This window comes from Adiantum capillus-veneris, chromosome 1 (assembly GCF_014529385.1).
Source record: "Adiantum capillus-veneris isolate H3 chromosome 1, ASM1452938v2, whole genome shotgun sequence".
Classification (NCBI taxonomy): Eukaryota; Viridiplantae; Streptophyta; class Polypodiopsida; order Polypodiales; family Pteridaceae; genus Adiantum; species Adiantum capillus-veneris.
Genome location: NC_140931.1, coordinates 3,531,286 through 3,541,329, shown reverse-complemented (window position 1 = coordinate 3,541,329; position 10,044 = coordinate 3,531,286).

The following is a 10,044-nucleotide window of genomic DNA, read 5'->3' as shown; positions in this document are numbered from 1 at the left end:
TATGGTAACACAAACAACATACAGACCAAGCTACTTTTTGAATCCTATTCCCAATCTCATTTCTTCCCCACAAAAACCATTAGAAGACTTAAAACTTACTTCATTGTGGTTAATGAAAGAGACACTCGAAAGATTAAAAAGATGAAACCAATCGAAGAAAGCATTTTATGTTGCATTGTAACTCACTTGCCAGTGTTCTTGTAGAAGATCAATGGACATATAGATTCTGTCTAGTCTAGTAGCCATATAGCATTGACCATACTGCATATTACTCCATGTGTATAAACTATTTGTGATATAATTCCACATAGACTTCTCTGAACTTGAAATCACCTTCCCTTTATTAGGCCACCTTCTTGAAATTTTTTCAACCATGTTGAAGTCATATATTATCAAATTAGCAACTTCTTGCCAATAGAAGATTCTCTTTGTACTTGAATTGGGAGCATACAAACTGACTAGAGTGTAATTAAAGGGTCTGCTGAGGGTGAAAGGTACACAATACCTTTTTGAGACTTCTCTATTGAAGTAACCAAATTTCTATACCTGTGAGTGATCCCTATAAAGGCTCTTCCTTTATTTGCATAATGGTTAGTAGAGAACCACTTGTAATTGGCACTAATCCTTTTAAGATTGAAATCAAGGGAGTCTCCATAAGCTTTCAATATTTGCAAGAAAATTTAATCAAGCTAAATTGAATTCATTGAGCTATGGAGGGATCATTTAATCCCTTGCAAATTAAGTGAGCACCCCTAGAGATTGGGATGTCATTTTTTACTTGGTTCAGGGGGTTTGGTGAGGGACACACAAGCTCTATCAGGATTAGAATTCTTCTCTATTTTTCTTTTACTCTTTGAGGATCCCTGTTTGTGGAGGGACTTCCCTCATCCTGTGTCATTAATATGTCCATAGAAGCTTCAACCAATTGTTGCTTGATTAGCTGGTTTTTCTCTTCTAGTTCTTTTTCAAAGGCTTTGTCTCCTTGACTATGAGGGTTGGTAGCTTGTTGAGTGCTTTTAATGATCTCTTCTTTAACATAAGCATGTTATGAATCTAAGGAGATACATCTTGCCTTGTCAATTGGACTATTGGGAGGAGAGCGCACTGGTGCCTACTTAGGACCTGAGTGTTGAGGTGGAATGTCTTTCACCTTCTCTTTTCTTTTTTGCGAGGCCTGAGTGGTATGGGCAGGTATATCAAGTTCTTGGTTTTTATCTTTTTCTTCCAAAATGATATCATAAATAAGAGGGAGAAATACATCCTCTAAAAGAGCCTAAAATGAAGTACCCTTTGGAAGAGAGGATTTGGCCTGTTTGGGATTCTTCATAGGGTTTTTATTATTGGTGGATTATTTCCAATATGATTCTCCTTTGGTGGGCCAAGTCAAGGCAATTCTTAATTACATGTCCTTGTTTCATACAATGAAAAATGCATTTGGTAGGTTTCTATATAGAACTCTTTGAGTGTGCAGCCATCTACCAGAGGAGTCTCTAATAGAATTTTGTAACTGAACTCATATTTAAGGTCTACTTTAGGTAGCAATTGGGAGTCCCACTTGGGATTGATTCCACCTCTAGCTTTCTATCCAAGCACTACCCCTAAGTGATGTCCTATATCTTTCAGTCATTGGGAGCTCATGGATAGGATTCCACTAGGAGGTCAGGGAAGTCCACCCATATGGGGACTCTAGAAGGCTTCTCCCCATTGGTTCAAACCCTTCATACCATTTGAGCATAGAAAGAGTGGTATTGCTTATGATCCACTGTCCTTGACTTATCACTTGAAGATCACCAAAGGGCTTATAAAAAAAGAATGAATGGTTGTTAGGTAAGTACTCCACATGATTGGGCTTGATCTTATGAAATAGCTGCACATGATTAGGCTTGATGTTTTTGAAGCCCCAATGATGATTCATCCAAGGCTTTAAAGCTTTAGATGATGATCAAATCCCATGACACAATCCAATGATCTCCCTCTCCTATAGCAGCTGAGTGAACCAAGCCTGAATTTCATGAACTTCAATGATCATAGCATCGCTATTAGCAAACTGTTCAGAAGAAGATGCAGGAGTAGGCTAGGGGTCTCTGGAGATACCTGGTAGTTAGCATGTGAGGTAGGAAACAAAGGGGTAGCGGGAATCTTCTATAATGTTCTTGTTATGGTCTACACCTTGGTTTTTAGCAGTAGGGGAAGTTGAGGTTAGTTTTTTCCCTATAAGAAATCATAAAGAGAGAAAATAAAATGAAATCCCAAAAATGAATAAAATGTTGGGGTGAATATCTACCTGTTTACCTTGCTTCTAGGATTTTCAAGGAACTCTCATGCTAAATGTCACTTTAAAATCTCCTTTCACTTTCAAGACTGGTATCACCCAAAAATTTTCCTCTTTCCCTCTTTGTATGATAAGAGGGAATCTTTTCTCTACACACTGCACTTCAAAGAGGGAAACTGTAACATTTAATGGCCTAAAATCTTTTTTGTAGCGGAAATTAGCATGAACATAGTGGGCATTTCATTAGAATAGATTCCTAATGAGAATTACAAGAGTGCTTGGGTGGAGAGAGCAACAAAAAGCATAACACCTAGTTAGATAGCATCGACAATACTTTCAAAAGAGAGAGCAATTAAGCTATTGACAACAGTTGAGGACCGGATTTGCATGGAGCCGGTCCCCCCTCCAAAAGGCTTTGTATTATGGTTTCTCCCATCAAGAGAGACATTGTACAATACAATTCTTTGTGTTCCTTCAAGACTAGCTAGTGCAATGAAGATGGAAGCTTCATACACCAAGCAAAACACTTAATCAAACACAACTTGAATTATCCCCGTTCTCAGACCCAAGACCTCACACACCTTCGAAGATGGTGAGAGCTAGCAGGGTATGAGAGTAGATTGAGAGGAAAAAGAAGTATCTTACGAGAAAGAAGTACATCTCCTCACATAATCACTCATATTAGCATAGCTTAGCTTAGTAATTAGCTTGGTAGAGAAGATGAGCATGCATTGAAGCTTGGCTCTTGGTTGGATTTGCATCCACATGCCAAGAGAGTGTTGATGTAGGCTTCTATCTCACAAGCTTGGAGTAGGTGATGAGCTCTCCATTAAAGCTTGGGAGGAGATAGAGTATTTTCCCTTCACACATGGTCAAGTGTGAGAGTGTGTGTGTCAATGCCAAGCAAAAATCAGCCCCCCCTCTCTCTTGGGCGAGCCCTAGCTGCTAAATAAGTCTGGCCTTTGCCTCATTGGACCTCCCCAGGTCAAGCCAATAGGAATTAAGCAGCATAAGTGATAGCCTTTAGACATGTGTCCCCCTTTCCCCTTTTGTGAGAGCTTTAGGTAATTAAATAATTAAACTAAACTCTCATTGGACCCCTTTGCCTCCTGGCCAATAGGAATCAGGCAAGCCATGGGGCTCCTGAATGCTCATTGGACCCCTTGGGAGACTGCCCAATAGTCTTCTAGGAGACTTAATTCTCATTGGTTTCTTTTATTAAATGTTTTTAAATTAATTAAACTAGATTTACTCTAGCTTAATTCTCATTGGTCCACTTCAAGGGTCTTCCAATAGGAATTGGGCACACCTTGTGGGCATCTGGCCTAGGGAGCTGACATGTGTCCCTCATTCCCTTTGTGTAAAGGGAGCCTGTGTGTGTGTGTGTGGCTTTCTCTCTCATCCCCTAGCTTTGGGGCTCGCCCCCTCCCATGTAGGGATGTAGAAAGACTTTTTGGGCACACACTAAGCATCCAATTTTCCCTAGGGTTGACCTTTGGACACAACCTTTGAATTTTGGAACCTTAGCATTTTGGAAGTCTTAATGGGCTGAGCCTTAGGGTCTTTTTGGCCCATTGTTTCACATGGCTCTTTTGCAGATGGCCCCCCCTTTGGATCCCTATTTTCCCTCCTTTGGATCCCTACTGTGGCCGGTCTGCTAACTTAACCAATATTCTAGCTTTTTCTCCCTTGGCACTTCCCCACATTAAATGATCAGTTTAATATGAGAAAATCATTTAGGAGAATTAGATATTGATTATTATGACATTACCTCTCTCTTGAAATCATAGTCGTCCTCGACTATGGTGTAGAGAAGATAAAGCATATGCATGAGTCCTTTTCTTAGCGGGTAGAGGATCCCTATGTTACCCTACGACATCATTCCATAATGGATGACTAGTCCATTTGGCGCTTGAGAGCCTGAGGCTGCCGCAAGCATGTCTGCACATTAGTCCTATCAGTCTTCCATAGTAAAGTGACAAGCTCTACTTGGTGTTTGGGAGACGTCGTCTCCACAAACTTGATCTAAGCATGCATACTACTTCATTTTTGTGCACAAATCAAGAAAAAGAGAGTCTTATAAGACGAAAATTTTTGTTCATTTTTATCATTTTGTACATTTGCTTACTTTTGGGAAACATTGTAAGCATTGACAAGGTTTAGGTTATCCTTTAATTGTATGCCTTGCATCCATCTAGCATCTTCAAAAGAATAATTTTTAAACTTAATAAGATATCGTCGGATAGTCTTACCGCCTCTTAATACCTTGTCTTCATGTCGGAGAATGGACTCGGGCTGCAGCACCTCCTTGTGGTCCTCGATCTCCGGTGGGTCTTCAATAGTTGGTTCTTGAGGTGGCTCTCCTTTGTAAGGCTTTAAGAGGCTCACATGAAAAGCATTGTGTATGAGCCAATGATTGGGCAACTTAAGTTGATAGGCCATCTCATTGATTGGCCTAAGAATCTGGAAGGGACCATAATACCTTTTTGCTAGTTTAGCATAGTACTTCTGGTGGCCCGTAGGATTCTTGCCCGTCGTGTGCCTTAATCGAGCCTTGGGAAACTTTAACAAGACCCAATCGTTTTCTTTAAAGGCTTGGGCTTTTCTGTGCTTGTCAGCAGCAGCCTTTTGCCTTTGCTGTGAGATAGAGATAGCATCCTTAATCTTTTGGAAAGATTCTTGTAGGTCTCGGCTATACTCATCTGCAGCGAAGATCTTCCCATGTACCTTAAGTAGCAAGGGACTTTTTGATCTTCCCTCAATTACCTCGAAAGGTGCTTTTCCTGTAGAAGTATGTACAGTGTTATTGTAAGCATACTCTACTAAGGGTAAGTACTTCTCCCATTGGGATCTTTGATCTACTTCCGTTACATAGGCTTTTAGTAGATCGAGAATGGTTAGGTTAGCTATTTCACTTTGGCCATCAGTTTGTGGATGATAGGCCGAAGAGAAGTTTAGCCTTGTTCCTAAATTCTCAAAGAGACCCTTCCAGAAATTACTGGTCATTCTAGGATCTCTATCCGACACTATGGACATTGGCAAGCCATGGTACTTGAAAATTTGTGAAATGAAGAGGGTTGCCATTTGATGGGCTTTGATAGTCTTTTTGACAGGTATAAAATGAGCTTGTTTACTGAACCTGTCTACTATCGTCCATATTCCCGTATTCCCATGGATAGACTTAGGCAATCCAAAGATAAAATCCATGGATATGCTCTCCCACGGTGAATTAGGGATTGGCAAGGGTTGAAGCAATCCAAGTTGCTTCCCTCTATCAAATTTTGTCTTTTGACATACCACACATTTGGAAACATACTCATGTATGTTCACTTTCATGGTAGGCCAATAGAAATATGTTTCAATTCCCTTTAGGGTAGACTGAATCCCTCTATGCCCCGCATATGGGGGAGCATGAGATTCATACATTACTTTCTCACTTAGTGAGTTAGTAACGCATAGTCTATTGCCATAGAGAAGATAACCATCTTGTAAAGTAAATGGTTCTTCTTTCTTCCCTAATGCAAGGGCTGAAATCACATCTCTAAAATCGGGATCAATAGCATACTCATCTATCATTGAAGATAGATCATTGTGAGTTGCTATGGAAACCGCATTCACTCTCGGGCGTCTTGAGAGTGCATCGGCTACTTGATTATGCTTGCCAGCAATGTGAGCAATATGAAAATGAAATTGCGAAAGGAAATTTGCCCACCTCATTTGTTTGTTCGGAGAGCTTGGTCTGCGTCATGAAGTACTTAAGACTTTGGTGATCCGTTCGCAGAATGAAAGGAGTCCCCAATAAATAGTGCTTCCATGAGTCTAAGGCATGTAGAACTGCAAGGAGTTCTTTTTCGTATATGCCTAGAGCTTGCTCAACAGGGTCGAGCCTTCGACTCTCATAGCCTATGGCGTGCCCTTCTTGGAGCAAAACAGCCCCAAGGCAATCACCACAAGCATCACATTGGACCTCAAATGGTTTTGAGAGATCCGGTAGTGTAAGCACAGGTTGAGAGATAAGCTTTTCTTTAAGCTTTTCGAAAGCATTGTTCTCCTTAGCAGACCACGTATACCTAACATTTTTCTTTGTTAGGTCATGTAATGGTCCCGCAATTTGTGAGAACTTTTCTATGAAGCGTCTATAGTATGCACACATACCTATAAAGCTTCTTAGTTCATGAAGATTCCTTGGTTTAGGCCATCCTTTTATTACCTCTAACTTGGATGGATCCATTTGGATTCCATCTTGAGAGATAATGTGACCTAAATATTGAATCTCTTGCAAGAAAAATTCACTTTTCTTTCGATTAACATAAAGTTTATTCTCTCTTAAAACTTGAAATATTACCTGGAGGTGTTGCTTGTGTTCCTCCAATGAATTAGAGTAGATGATAATATCATCAAAGAACACTCCAGTGAAGGTTCGATGAGGCCTGAACAGCTTCTCCATCAAGCGGTTAAATGTGGCTGGTGCATTAGTCAAGCCAAAAGGCATGACAATGTATTCGTAAAGACCAAATGTAGTACGAAATGCGGTCTTTACAATGTCTTGATCAACTATCCTTATTTGATGATAGCCACTTTTTAGGTCAATCCTACTGAAGTAGGTCGATCCTTGTAGCTTATCAAATAGGTCTTCTACCCGTGGAACGGGAAACCTATTCTTGATAGTGATCCTATTTAGTGCTCTATAGTCGACACACATACGATATGTGCCGTCTTTCTTTTGCACTAATAGCACAGGTGAGCAAAATGGAGATGAGCTAGGCCTAACCATGCCCTTCTCAATTAACTCATGCACTTGCCGCATAATCTCCTCTTGTTGAGCTTGAGAAACTCTATAAGGAGGTTTGTTAGGCGGTGAACTTCCTGGAAGAAGTTCAATTGCATGGTCGTCATTACCTCGTTTAGGAGGTAGCTCACAAGGGATGTCGTCAATAAAGACATCTTGAAACCCCTTGAGAAAATTGGATAACTCTAATTCCTTTTGGTTGCTTTTATTTTCTTTTGCTAAAGCATTAGGTTCATTTTGAGAATCTTTAACAAAAATCATGTACACGGAAATAGAGCTCTTTATTGACTTGTTGAAAGCTGGTGTATGTACAATGGGGATGGTGTTACCCATCTCCTTAGCATCTATATACATGTCCTTTTCCCTGAACTTAAAGGAGATTCTCCTTTCAGGAAATTTAACATGGGCAGCCAGACGGTCAAACCATGGTGCCCCTAGGATTACATCCTCATGCTTGAGAGGAGAGATAAAGAAGTCCTCTTTGTCCACATAGCCTTGGACATGAAGCCTCAATTTCCCGATTAAGGGAGTGACTGAAGCTTCTTGCCCCTTGAAGGCACTGTCTGCGGGTAGGATATCTCCCATCTCGTAGGATTGTATGCCTAGCTTGGTGGCTAACTCCATAGATATGAAATTGTGAGTAGAACCAGGGTCAAAGAGAATAAAAGCATCATGTTCTCTTACCTTTCCCCAAGCATGGCATAGAGGAGATCCTTTGTGGTGAGTTTGGTGAATCTCCTCCTCTTGGATTTCAACCAAAGAAGCTCTAGGAGGATCTTGGCGGTTGTTCTTTTGGGGACAAGCGCGGTACGCATGCCCTTGTTCGCCGCACTTGAAACACCGGTTATCTTTACGATAACGCTCAAGCTCTTCAGGAGAGAGTTTATTCTTTCCTTTGTAAACTCCCTTCTCTTTAGCTTTGTTGGAATTGCCCTTAGGAGACTTTTGGACATTGTCCTTCCCCTTAGGCTCATTGGAACCTTTGTTTTCCGGGGGTTTATTATTTCTTTTACCCCCCGTTTGGAAATTGATTCGCGAGGCCACCATAGTATGGTGTATTACCGCCGATATGGTACGTGGCCTTTGGGAGTTGACATACTCTGCCATTTCTTCGGTTAAGCCCGCACAAAATTGTTGCTTTTGCTCTCCAAAATCCAACTTTTTGAAGACAGTGGCTTTGAGTTGTAGGTCCCAAAACTTGTCTACATATTTGTGGATGGATTCATTTGGAGAGAGCTTTAAGCTTCGCCATTCGGTGAGTACTTTGTCTTTGGCATCGGTGGCCAAAAACTGCTTCATAATGGAAGCTCTTAAAGCCTTCCATGTTCGTGGAGCTTCACCGTTGGCTCGTAGGCTAGACCACCATTGTCTGGCGGACTTTTGAAAGTGCATAGCTACATGGCGTAGCTTAGAGGACTCCGTGAAGCCCTCATCTCCAAACGCCGCATCGAATTGCTGGATAAAGGCCAAAACTTTGTCTGTAGCACCGAAGGTGCCATCATAGGTAAGGAAAGAGATGCTCTTCCCTCCCTCTTTGAATTTCTTCAGCTTGGATGACCTCTTCCATGCGGCATAGGATTTCCTATGGCCTCTTCTTTTTGATGGTTCAAAAGTTGCACCATCACTTTCTTCAGAAGATGAAGAATTTGAAGAAGGTGGAGAAGAGGGTGACCTCTTTCTCGCCTTTTTCTTGTCTTGATCTTTGTCGTCTTCACCATAGCTTTCATAAGAGGAAGAGGATGAAGAAGATGGAGAAGAGGGTGTCCTCTTTCTCGCCTTTTTCTTCTCTTGCTTTTTATCATCCCTCTTTGAATTATGGCGTGGAGAAGAGTGTGATGGTCTTCTCCGCTTTGGTGGTGATGGAGAGCGTTTAGCCCGCCGTCTTCGTGGAGCCATCTCCGCCGAGGTGGCGGGAGACTCGCTTCTTTCTCGTTCCTTCGGTGGAGGCTCTTGAATTCTCCTTTGGGAAGGAGATGCATCATCCAGAAGTAAGTTCTTGAGCCCTTCATATGGATTCTCTTCTTCTTCCCGAATCGGAGAGAGACCTCTTTTGGTAGTCTCACAAGGAGGCTTCCTAGGTGTTCTCTCGTCATGGTGATGAGCTTGGAGAATCCTCGTGAGCACGGAGCTGCCGTTGCACTTCACTTTGGAGAGATGGATTGCCCATGGCTTGTTGAAGCCTAGAAACAAGATAGTTAACAAGCATTGAAGCATCATTAGTAGCTTGCTCATGAGCAAAATCAAAGTTATCAACATTAATTTCACTCTCTTTACTATTGTCAGCCATTCTAACAACTTTTAGGTGTAAACTTTTTAGGTGTACTTTGGCACTTCAAGCCCTAGTTGCTACTCCTCTTTACCCCTTTAGAAAAAGCACTCAAGCAACTGTACCCGCGGCTCGAATACCATTAATTGCAAGGAATAGAAGAGAGGGTCTTTCGACACCAAAACAGCACCGGCTCCTGTCAAGCTTCTAATAGCTCGATAGTGGTTAAGCCGTAGGCAAGCCCCGTAGGACTCCACTATTAAGACCATAGCTCTCGACGGTGATGCCCCGTTAACTGCACAAAGGCAGGCGCACTGCAAGGCTGAAAAATCCCTATTCTACTTACTCACAGGCAATTAATAATACCAACCATTTGTAGCTAGCTTGAGGACCTCCCTTCTTGAGCAAGAAAAGAGAAACCTTGAGCTCTGATACCAATGTAACATTTAATGGCCTAAAATCTTTTTTGTAGCGGAAATTAGCATGAACATAGTGGGCATTTCATTAGAATAGATTCCTAATGAGAATTACAAGAGTGCTTGGGTGGAGAGAGCAACAAAAATCATAACACCTAGTTAGATAGCATCGACAATACTTTCAAAAGAGAGAGCAATTAAGCTATTGACAACAGTTGAGGACCGGATTTGCATGGAGCCGGTCCCCCCTCCAAAAGGCTTTGTATTATGGTTTCTCCCATCAAGAGAGACATTGTACAAT